Genomic DNA, 12,815 nt, shown 5'->3' with positions numbered 1-12,815 from the left:
TGAATCCACTAAAGACTTCGTAACGAGGTTTAGGAAAACCAGGATGAGGTATCAGTTCCCTATCAACCATGCACAACTCATAGCTATTGTCCTAAAAGCTTTAAGGTTGCCCTTGCGGAAAAAGTTTTATGCTATACAATTCAATGAGTTGCATGAATTAGTGATTATAGCTACCAAATATGAAAGATTGTTAGCCAAAGAGCAACAAATGAAGCATTTTTCGAAGCTACCTTTTTTTACAAAAATAAAGTTCCAATACATCAGTTGGAGTTCGAGGGGGTAGAGCCTAAAGGGAGCAATGAATGTGAGTGCTGTAGAGATGATACCTCATTTCAAACCCTTGACTGTGAAAGGTTTAGTGTAACCTGTCAAGGACCAAAAGATAGTGATGAACGATGGTTGGTTTGTACCAATGAAGCCTCCAAAGTACAAGTTATACACTTTTGACCTCACAAAGGCAACAAAGATCTATGTAAAGCTGGTAAGGGCTAGAGTAATCTTGCCCGACAACACTAAAAAGATGCCTAAGTCCAAAGAGCTTAGAGGGAAGAAATGTTGCAAGATCCACTACACTTCCAACTACTTTATTACCAATTGCGTTTAGTTCAAGGATTGGATCCCAGATATGATTGTCAAGGGAATACTATTGTTGAAAAAACCACAGGCTGCTATAATGATTGATACATATCCTTTCCCAGAAACACCAATCAACATGATGAATCTCAACTGATCAAAGATGGGGAAATTAACTCTGGATATATGAAGTGAGAAAAAAAAAAGGAAGTAAGAAAAGATGAGGGCATTATGAGGTTACCCAAGAGACCTAAGCCGCAATAATCAAGGGAGTTGTATTATGCAGTTGATGTCAGTGTGAATGTGAGCTTGAAATACCAGCCCTTAGAGCCATGATTGATTAAGAATTGGTAAAAGAATGAGAGAAAAAGAAAGATGAGGTGATGAAGGATGCCTACAAGGCACTCACCCAAGCTTTTGGGCCAAGTAGGCCTAAAAAGATGACTAGCAGGAATGTATTTCAAAGGTTGGGAAGAGATTTTGAACCCAAAAACTTGTCTGAAGTATATGGTTAGGAGAGTTTAAAGGCAACACATGGCAGATTCGGGATGGATCTTGATTATATTGCCTAATCTCTAAGATATCCTAATCTGACTTTAATTAGGGTTTCATGACTTGGGAGACAAGTAATATCTTTAAAATGCCTAAGCCTAGCTTGTCAGACTACGCTCTATGGGCTTCAAGTATTTCCATCCTTTTTGCCACCAATCATGGGCCCAGAAATCATGGTCCCACAATTATAATTATTTTATTTATTTATTTTGAACTCCCTTAAAAATGCTATTCACGAGGGTTTGTAGGGTTTTAAAAATTCAAAGTAGAATGTACCCATCTCAAAACATAAAAGATGCAATCATAATAGTTTGCATGTTTTTTCACTTGTAAATTAATTATTATAATTTTTTTAGGGAATTGTTATTAGCACTCCAAAAATCTCATTCTATACTCCAAACTTTCTATATTAGGAAAGAAAAATACACTTGTGAGGAGCGTTGAACGAGATTTTTGAGTGTCAATAACACTTCCTTTTTTTTAATGTGTTTGGTATTTTTAAATTACTTTGATATTTTTATTTTTTTTTAATGTGTTTTATAATGTTGCCACTTAGTACTACAATTTAGTGGTATTTCTATTCATTTGTAAGTGAGAGGTCTTAGGTTCAATTCTCACCGAAGCGATTTTGAACTACATTATTGCTAGCTCATTGTGAGGCTAAGCCCAACCCTCTCCCCTTAGTGTAAATAATATCAATTGTTCAAAAAAAAAAAAGTGTTTTAGAATGTTTTAATCTCACTTTTAGGAGGATAAAATATTTATGAGTATGACTGTATGAGAGAGTAAAAATCTTTGTTAGGTTGTTGACTTTAAAATTGAAAGTCTGTGCTCTTAGCTATACTAATACTATACTACTTGATTTGAATTTTAGACAACAGGTCAAGTAAAATTTATCCCAGCCATTATAATAAAAATAAGGGTAAATTACACAAAATTATATCAACTATGAGACACATCACAATTTCATACCTCATGTTTTAAACATTGCAATGTCATACTTCAACTTACAAATTCGTTGCAATATTAGACCTCCATTAATTCATTCGTAAAATTAGACATTAGATGAGGAAGTGACAAATGCACGGTTCATATTTTTCTGAAGTGACAAACCACGTAGATAAAATAAATAAATAAAATAAATCAATTAAAAATAACAAAAGAGGAATGGGGCCCACCCCAATACCTCACCATTCTTCCCCTTCCGTATTCTCTCCCTTCCTCCTTTTCGAGCTGCAACAACAGCCAAGGCACAACCCTTCGGCAACGACAGTGCCGCTTCATTCAACCACCAACAACCCCATAACTGCTATCCTAGAATCTTCTCTTCATATCCAGTCCAAATCTCTAACTTGTTTCATCAAATTCGAAGTTGACAGGTTTAAACTTCAGATTTATGTCGCAAAAGTTCTTGGGTTTTCTGGTGGATTTGCTCTGGTTAAAGGTGGCCAATTCTATGTTTTTGTGGGAATTGTGGGATTTTCCGACAGTCCAAATGGGAAAATGGGGTTGTTACCAGAACCTAGTTAAGATTTTGTCAGAAATCTGGATCGGATCTGTGTTGTGTTGAGAGGGATTAGATCAGGTCTGGGCTGGGATGGTGGGGCTATAGGTGGGGCAGCAGCGTTGAAGGATTTGGGAAGGGATGGTGCTGGGGTTTTGGGGAAGAACGGAGCATGCCGCTGCTGTTGCAACTTGAAAGGGAGGAAGGGGAGAACTCACGAGAGGGAAGTTGGGTGAGGTGTAGGGGTGGGCCCACTTCTCTTTAAAATAATTTTTTAATTGATTTATTTTATAGTTTTATTTTTTTTCTCTACATGTCGACGTCAAAAAATATGATCTTACATTTGTCACGTCATCATTTAACAGTGAATTTAACAGATTAATTAACGGAGCCCTGACATTGCAATAAATTTATAAATTAGAGTATGAGATTTTGATTCGACCTGTAGTTGAGATAGTTTTATATAATTTACTGTAAAAATAAATAAATAAATAAAACTCTATATGTTTTTTTTTAACTTATATTAAATAATATACAATAATACATATTTAATTTACTATATATACACTATGACTATTGTATTTTATAGTAAATTATTTTAAAAGGTTAACTTTATAATCATCAAAATAATTTTTTTTTCTTAACGGGTTGAAATGGGTTACTCACGAGTTACTTGCGTATAAACCCGTTAAGGATCTTTTATTAACGGGTTCTTAACGGATGACCCTGTAATGACTCGATTAATTATCATGTTAATCTAAAACCCGTTATTTTCATGTTATGTTATCGGGTTGCGTGAGAGATTGCTAATTATTATGTAACAAATGATAAAATATTGTGGAAATAAAGGATAAATAATTAGTCTTATGTGATATCCACAATAATGATCAAATGAATGACACAAAAACATTACGATAGAATTAGATTGCAGTAACCAAACATAAAACAAATATCTAATTACATCAAATTAGAGACATGTAACTGTGATGTCTACAATTTTATGAATCACATATAAAATTATTGTTGAAATCAACGATATACAATATATAAATAATCCATTAAAATGGGGATTCATAATGATTTTATTTTCACAACCCCTTCATTTTCTCTTCAAATTCGGGACAACAGCTTAATGGGTGGAAGGGTAGAAGCTTCACAAGTTCGGTTGTCCATTACAATCAGTCTTGCTTCATATTTCGAATCACATAGTTGATTGCAATGAGCCATCTGCAAGCAATAGATCATGTGTTATTATATATTAAAAAAAAAAAAAAAAAAAAACATGGACGGTACTAAAATATACAAGATCTTTAAAAATAAAAAATAAAAGTAAAACATAAGAGTCTAATGTAATCATTGACTTCAAATGAGAGAAGATTATGATTCCCAAAACATGTATAATTATGTTCGTGTGCTATCCATGCCGTTCTCTTATCTCTTTATTTAAAAATTAAAATTAAGAGCGTTATCATGTTGATAATGTGATGGGAATAAAATATAAAGAAAGAAATAAGAGAAATTGGGAAGAGAAATCAAAGTATGTCATTTCATTATCTTTAGACCCCATTATATAGGAAAGGGTAACTTAGAGGAGAAGCCCAATTGTCTCTAATCTATATCAATGATCAAAAGGATTAAGTAACAATTTGAATTATGGTCTAGTGGTATTCCTTGTTACTTGTAAGTGTAAGGTCTTAGGTTCGATTTTCTCTAAAAGTGAATTTGAACAATGTTATTGCTAGTCCATTATGAGGCTTTAGCTCCCCCCACCCTCTTAATGATATTGGTGAATTTGAACAACATTATTGGTAACCCATTATGAGGCTTTAGCTTCCCCCACCCTTTTAATGATATTGGTGAATTTGAACAACATTATTGTTAACCCATTATGAGGCTTTAGCTTCCCCCCTCCAAAGTAGATAATATCATTTTTTTCAAAAAGAAAAAACGATAAGGAATAAGTAACAATTGGTTATGAATATGGACAGCCACATAGATATAAATATTTACTATAATATATTATTATATTAATTAAAAGTTATTAGTCATTGTTAACATAACACATGACAATATCTAAAGATGGTCGTAATATTCACCACCTAAAGATTAAAATTTAAAACTTGGGGGTGCTTAATAGCGGGGTTTTGTTTCCTCCATGGCTTGGCACCAAAGCAACAAGTAAATTATCAGGCTTATTACGAAATGAAAATCTAAATGTGCTTAAGGATGCACCATTGTTGTTTCCTTCATGACTTGGCGATGAAACTTTAGGTGGACTCTTAGGCAAATTGCCAAATGAAAATTTGGATGTGCTTAACGATGGACCATTGTTGTTTCCTCTCCATGGCTTGATACTGAATTTTTAGGTGGATTGATCTTGGGCTTAATTCCATATGAAAATTTGAGGGGGTTAACAATGGACCGTCGTTGTTTCCTCCATGGCTTCGCGATGAATCTTTAGGAGGATTCTTAGGCAGAATTCCATATGAAATTTTGGAGGTGCTTAATGACGGATCATTGTTATTCCCTCCATGGCTTGGCGATGAGTCTTTAGGTGGATTCTTGGGCAGAATTCCATATAAAATTTTGGAGGTGCTTAATGACGGACCATTGTTGTTTCCTCCATGGCTTGGCAACGAATCTTTAGGTGGATTCTTACACAGAATTCCATATGAAAATTTTGAGGTGCTTAATAATGGACCGTTGTTGTTTCCTCCATGGCTGGGTGAAGAATCTTTAGCACTACAAAAAATATGGGCACTGCGCACAATAAATTATATGTGCCCTTTGAGGCCAAAGAGCACCAAGACATGTGCCCATAGACCAATAGCAACAGTGCAGCTACTAAGTTTGTATATGTGCCCTCTATGGGCGTCACCATTGCTAAAAGGGCACAATACACTGTTTAGTGCTCAAAGAGGTAGGCACAAATGGACCATTATTTGTGCCTGTTTTATCAGAAGACCTTTTCCAGCCATATTGACACTTATATTATAATTGTGCCAACAAGAATTAAATATTAAAAAAAATCAAAATTGAAAAAACTGAAACTGAATTGAGGTTTTTTTTTTTTTTTTTTTAATTTTCATAAAATGCAGAAAGCCTACAACACATTCTCAATCTCAGAAACATATATTGTAATGTTACATATTTCATCTCTAATGCAAAAAGAACTTGAAAGCAGACATTTTTGGACAAATGCATCTTCCCCAGCAAGCCTTGCACCTCATCAGAAGCCAAAACAAATATAGTCGACTTCAAAACAAAATAAGTCCAAAATTACACCTAAAAAGGAGTTGGTTAAAATCAATACATAAAAGTTCCAGATCTGCCATATCAAAGATTCACCTCTTTTTCCAACTTGGTGGATGGTGCAATCATCCTCCTGAAATCCAAATGAAAGTGAAAATGAAATTAAAAAAATAAAAAAAGAAAGGACCTATTTCCAGTCATGTTCAAGGACCAAAACTTTCAATCGGCATTAAGAACTCAATATCAGTGATGCATTGCTACTTTGTTATACCAAATTACAGTGAACAAAATATGCAACTAAATTAAGCAGCAAAACCATCATTACCAACAAACAAGATGTACAAAACAATAAAAGTTTGGACAATCATTGTTATGACATAAATTTCTAAGAAAGATAGAAACTACTAAGAACCTTATAGGCTCTACAACGCACAAGCTAATAAATAAGTATTTTCAAATCTAATTTTTAGCTTTAGTGAAGGCTTCCATGTTTCCATACGGAAAGATAAGATTCATGGAGCTGTTTAGTTTCTTAAGACTGCACGTTTCCTCACTGTTCAGTCTCTCCTAAGAGCAACCTAAACACTTAACTACAACTAAAAACTTGCAACAAAGCCCTCAAATGGGTACTTGTAGGCTGTACCAATGTAATATATAGTCCATCCCTCTAAAATCCTTCCCCACTATTAGTTGTGTATAAACAGTTAAGAAGCTACAACATAACAATAGCATATGTTCATTTCTAACAATAAAATCATCCAGTAAGAAACGTACTCCTTATTAGACATCGTAGTGTTTTAGGGAGTGAAAACTCAAATCCGATCTTCACCTTTTATTATCAACATAATGTGATCATCAAGAAGTTAAATGAAGATAACAAATTAAATTTATGTTCATTTGCTAATAATGAAACAAGTAACAAACATACTTCATAAGTGACGTTTATTTGCCCCAATTGTCAAAACCACAGCTCTCCTGCAAGGCATCAAACAAGTAACCTCTTTTCCTTGAAAGTGAAAACAGTTAGGAATAAAAAGGAAAAATTGACGGGCATGGTAACAATACAATGCAATGAGACAAATTCGACAAAATTCACACCGAATGCCACATGAATTTTAGTTATGGAGATTTTGAGAAAGACTGAAAATTCATCATAATGAAAATCTGCTTATCAATGAGAGTGCACAACATTGTAACATTAGATTCAGAAAATGGTTTTAATTGGTTTTGATAGGAAGCATTGTAAGTTAATCCCAAACATTTAATTCATGCTTCCAAAATTAACAAATTCTACAATTGCAAGAGAAACCCTACTTAAATATCTTAAATGCCAAAACCAAAAACTGCCCTTATCTGCTGAAAGATAAGGGCAATCAACCACAGTTACATTCTCGTATCTGCATTACCAAACACATAAAAACAGGGCAATCAACTCTCCATCCAAGAAAACAATACAACATTGTTATGACATTTATCTTTCCATTTGCTCCACAGACGAACTAATCTGGATGATATATGCAGCATTTGGACCTCTCATTGCCAAAGTCATGACTAGTATTAAAAAATTAAAACCATCGATCTAATTCATTAAATTTGATCAACAAACAGAACACACAAATGTAGAACTACAAAAATTGATAGAACAAGAGAGACAGGGAGGTACATGAAAATTGTGTACGATAGGAGCGAGTCTCCAAGTGAGTAAACTGTGACGTGCATACAGAAAATAAACAATAATAAATAACTCATATCTGAAAATATATAAACTCAAGCCGCAAAAAGAACACTAATTCAGATCTGGTGCGGCTTGAAAAAAACCCAGATCTGGTACACATACAATCTCTTCTAACCAATTCCTCCATACAATTGTACCTACTTAAATTCCAGGCAAAAAGTTCAGATTTTCATATATAAAATCACCACCCTTCAAATAATTCACATAAAAACACACAAAAACAAGCCAAGCTCTTAGAAATCGAAAGAAGGCTACGTTTAGGGTTAGGGTTTCTCGGGTTCTTACCTAAATCCAAGAATTTGAACCACTTTCTTACAGTTCAGCTTGAATTCAATCTCCCAAACAAAACCACTAACCAAATCTTCAACATGCCAAGTTAAAACCGAATTAGTCCTGAATCTCAAGAATTTTTCATATCTAAAAGTTAAAATTGAAGAAACCCACTTACATAGATAGGAAGCTCACTATGAGAGGATCAGTTTTCTCTATTGGGTCGAGATCTAGTTTTGGCCGAAACTTGTCCGGCGAGTCCGGCTTGGTCGTTTTAGAGAGAACAGAGAGGGAAGAGCCAGAACTAAAAATAAGGAAATATGAAAGAGATAAATATGAAGGATGTGTGTGGGTTAAGGGGAGAGGGAGAGAGAGAGAGAGAGAGAGAGAGAGAGAGAGAGAGAGAGAGAGTCGGATGGATGTGGGTGGGTTGAGGGGAGTATGATCTACGAAGGGTGTGGTGGGTTAGGGGAAGAGAGAGATAGAGTTGGATGGATGAGGGTGGGCTAAGGGGGAGTGATAGTGGGGATAATTACGAAGGGTGTCAGTAGGTTAAGGGGGGAGAGAGAGAGTTGGATAGAAGTGGGTGAGTTAAGCGGAAAAGAGAGTGTTGGATGGATGTGGGCCACAAGTTTTTGAAAAAAAATAATAAAGAACAAAGAATTGTGTCTTTAGAAGCAAACTATGGGCACAAATAATATATTAGAGCCATTTTTTTCAATAAAGCTGTCAGATAATGTATTTGTGCCTATTTTCTTTTACAATAGGCACAATCAATGGTGCCCTCTATGAAATAGGAACTGTTTCAGTCTTTTGATGGTCAAACAGGCACAAAATTCTCAATTGTGTCCTTTATTTTGTACCCGTAGCTCATTTTTCTTGTAGTGTAGGTAGATTCTTAGGCTTAATTCAATATGAAAATTCGGAGGTGCTTAAGGGTCGGGCTTCGATTTCAAGAAGGATTAAACTCAAAAGGAGAAAAAGAAATTGAGTACCATAGCTTTGAGAACTTGGGACTACTCTTGCCATTTTGGTAGTGAGTTACAAATTAAGTAATTATTGTTCCATTTCTAATGTCTTTTTATAGTGGCATCTCCTCATCCTTTTAGGCTCATGTTATTAAAAAAATGAAATCCAATGATCAGCTTTCATAGTATTAAATCAGCTATAATCAGTAGAAAATCTCACACCTCTAGCATCACCTACCAAGAAGGTATCAGAAGGGAAATATTCATGTGCAAATTAGGTAAGAAAAATCTTTTCAGTAGCTTCTTTGGAAGGTTAATATATTTTCATTACAAAAGATGAACAAAACTGAATAGTAAAGTGAGGTACTAATTAATTTTTTATTTAATTAGTGAGCATCTAGTTATCTACTGCTTTCACTACTCAACGTTAGCTGAGGCCTTTTAACCTCAAAACTCTCCGATTGGGAACTTAGCCCTTAAGAGAGAAATTTTTCTAAATGTCTAGTACTCAGATGGATATTCCAGTAACTCCATGTGTAAGAACATAAGTTGAGAGACACGAAAAAATATATAATTTTTCTACTTATATTTTAATATGTGGATACCGCTTGAATACCTGGTAATCTCTGAACTCAAAAACTATTTCCTTTGGGTTGAAGTTTTTAGAAAGACATTAATGTCATGTGTGTGTCATTATCTATCTGTATGTCGAAAACGACATATCTCAGTCATAGGTTTGAATGATTGACCAAAAAAATCCCTAGCTCCACTCAATTGAGTTGTTTTCTAAGAAATTTATTTATGAAAATGAGTTTGTTTACTAAACTATCCGAAATCATAATATAATTGAAGTTGATTTCAAACAAATCGCTTACTTATTCACCTCAACGGAATCAAATTTAATTTGATTACTAAATTATCCTTATTCTACATAAATAATTTTTTTCATCTTGATATTAGTAAAGTTTTAATTTATTTAACATATATTAATCCAATTTGTCTTTATAAAATAGGGGAAGAAGGTTTTTTTTTTAGGGAATTATTATTAGCACTCCAAAAATCTCATTTTACACTCCTCACTTGTGTAATTTTCTTTCTAATTATAGAAAGTTTGGAGTGCAAAATGAGATTTTTGATGTGCTAATAACAATTCCCTTTTTTATCGACAATAATTGAAAAAGTTTTTTTTTTAACGTAAAAGTAAAAGTAAAAATAAATTGAAAATATCATAACAATAAACAAAGGTGTTGAATATAAGTCCCACATTAGGTAATTGGGAAAATAAAATATAAGATACAAGTGTATGGCTTCACTCCTAATAGCATTGAGGCATTTTGTGGTAAAACACAACACCTAGCAATATAGGTGGTTGAGTTGTGACAATATCAGTGTGGTTAGAAGTGCGCCAATTGCCCGTCTCTTTGAATATTTGACAAGGTATCAGAGCAGGTTTGTTGTGGGTCCCATGGGTCCATGTTGTGCTCGAGTTACCGAGTTTAATGTAACACCATGATTTCACATTTAATGTCCGAGGTGGGATTGGTTGCAGCAGGGGCCAACTATGTGGTGGCCCCATGTAAGGGGGCGTGTTAAATATGAGTTCTACATTGGATCCTAATAGTACTGATGCATTTTGTGATAAAACACAACATCTAGTAATAGATGGTTAAGTTTAGACTATATCAATAAGGTTTGAAATGAACCAATGACCCATCTCCCAGAGTATTTGACAAAAAAATAAAATAAAATATAATGTTTCCTCGATCAACCTCATCCCCTCCCTTTCACTAGCCACCATAGCCTTCCCTTTCCCTCAGAACTCCACACCCCCACTTTCTTCCTCAATATTTTTTTTCCCTGATGAAGTTTTGTACTACTGTATACTAAAATTGTAAGGCCATTTGAAATTAGCAAAAAAAATAAGAGGGCAATCATAGAACAAAAATTGGATTCCTAATATACTCTAACCGTAGGAATTCAAATATCCCCTTCCATTCAAGAATTCAACTCCGGCAATATCAGGAGTCTGATTCCTACTATGGGGTGGGATCTAACTGAATTTTGATTCCTACATCATCAATAAACACTAGAATTGATTGGAATCTGTGCAATTCCATCTTCGTCCATTCTATTCCTCCTTAGTAAATGGGCCATGAATTTATCAGGAACATATTCATATCTAAGAGCACCTGATGCTTTTATTCTATTTTAATTTATTTTTATAGTTATTGGCCAATTAGTGTATCAGCATTAAGGAAAAACTACTTATATGGGGTTCAAAGCTCTTCATTTCTTTCAGTTCATCCATCATTATTGATGAACTCAAACTTCACAGGTTAATGAAGAAATACATAGTAACAAGCAAAATAAGATGAGAGCTTCAAGTATTTGGATGCACATTTCATATACGTAAACACTTAAAGATTGCGGGAAGAAAGTTCAAACTGATATGTGGTTGTCCCAAAGGTGGTTGGGCTTGCTGTTATTTTAGTGCTAGCCTATTGTGAGGCTTAATATATCCTCTCTCCTTAGTGTAGATAATATTAAGCAATTGACACTTGTTAGTTGTCTATTGGTTATAATTTCCATCACTCAATTAGTTAAGATTGTTAGAGAGTTAGTTATAAAGGGCATTACTGTAATAATCCATGTATTTGGATACTATATAACACAGTGTAAGGGCTTCTAATAATTCATAGTGTGATATACAAAGTCTTCTGAAATTTCTTCATCTCTAAGCTTTCATTCTTCTATCTCTCCATTGCTTCGTAACTCAATCTCTTAGTGTTATGATGGTATCATTGCCGGAAAGGCTTGTCAACGCTCTGATCCCTGGTGTCTTTTTTGCTGCTCTATAAAATTGTCGCCGTTCTGATCTTTGGTGGTGCTTTTTCGCTACTCTGTAAGTCCGTGTGGGAGTCTTCAGATTCTGGAAAGTTGTTGAAGAAGTCTGCATTCTCTGATTGTTGAAATTGATTCAAGTGACATCTTTCTTTTGATTTTGGAAGATATTTTGATCATGGGTTATTGTATTTGTGAGATTCTTGAAGAAATTGTATTGGCTAAGATCTGAGAAATTTGTTGTACTTTGATTGTATAGAGTAATGTTCATGAATTGCTGGTGAAGAAATAATAGTGAAATTGGCATGTTCAAGAAAGTGTTATTCTTTCTTGGTGATTTTGGAAAGTGTCAATCTTTCTTGGTGATTAAGGAAAGTTTCAATCTTTCTTGGTAAAGAGTTTCAATCTCTTCAAACTTTGTAGTTTTTTTTTTCAAGTGAAAAGAGTGTCAATCTTTTCCTATTCATCACATATTGATATTTCTGTATCTGTCTTCTAATTCAAGATGACTACTCTGACTATTAAAGTAGAAAATTTGTTGGGGATGCTTACTATAAAATTGAAAGATGATAATTTCGTCAAATGAGCATTTCAGTTTAAAGTTGTGTTGAAGGGTTACAAACTATTTGGTCATTTTGATGGTACTGATGTATGTCCACCAAATTTTGTCATAACTACTGATCTTGGAGTTACTCAAGCTTACATTGATAAGGAATCAACTGATATGGCTTTATTAAGTCTTTTGCTTGCAACACTATCTGATGAAGCAATGGAATATGTTATGGGGTGCAAGAATGCTCATGAGGCTTGGGTGAATCTTGTAGATAGGTTTGCTTCTGCCTCAAAATCAAGAGTGAATCACCTAAAGACTGAGTTGCATACTATTCAAAAGGGCACTGATTCGATTGATACGTATCTGCTGAGCTTGAAAAATATTAGAGAGCAATTAAGTGCTGCAAGAAAGTATATCTCAGATAATGATGTTATAATTGCTAGTCTGGCTAGGCTACAAAAAGAATATGTGATAATAAGAAGTGTCATTCTTGCTAGGGAGTCATCAATTACTCTCAAAGAGTTCAGAGCACAACTTCTGGGTGCTAAAAAGTAAATTGAAGTAGAA

The 12,815-nt window shown here is 34.3% G+C and overlaps 2 long non-coding RNA genes across 2 annotated transcripts; both read right to left on the bottom strand.

Moving 5' to 3' along the window:
- Positions 1-5,728: 5,728 nt before the first annotated feature.
- LOC137726705 (uncharacterized) lies at positions 5,729-6,942 on the bottom strand. Its single transcript, XR_011067665.1, has 2 exons — positions 6,810-6,942; positions 5,729-6,014 (listed from the first exon to the last, which is right to left on the bottom strand). It is a non-coding gene; the product is annotated as an uncharacterized lncRNA (long non-coding RNA).
- A 312-nt stretch (positions 6,943-7,254) lies between these two features.
- Positions 7,255-8,565, bottom strand: LOC137726704 (uncharacterized). Its single transcript, XR_011067664.1, has 3 exons — positions 8,065-8,565; positions 7,902-7,977; positions 7,255-7,278 (listed from the first exon to the last, which is right to left on the bottom strand). It is a non-coding gene; the product is annotated as an uncharacterized lncRNA (long non-coding RNA).
- Between the last annotated feature and the right edge of the window lie 4,250 nt (positions 8,566-12,815).

Source organism: Pyrus communis, chromosome 2 (genome assembly GCF_963583255.1).
Source record: "Pyrus communis chromosome 2, drPyrComm1.1, whole genome shotgun sequence".
Taxonomy (NCBI): Eukaryota; Viridiplantae; Streptophyta; class Magnoliopsida; order Rosales; family Rosaceae; genus Pyrus; species Pyrus communis.
Note: the sequence above shows the minus strand (reverse complement) of the source record. Positions and strands in the feature narration are given on the sequence as shown.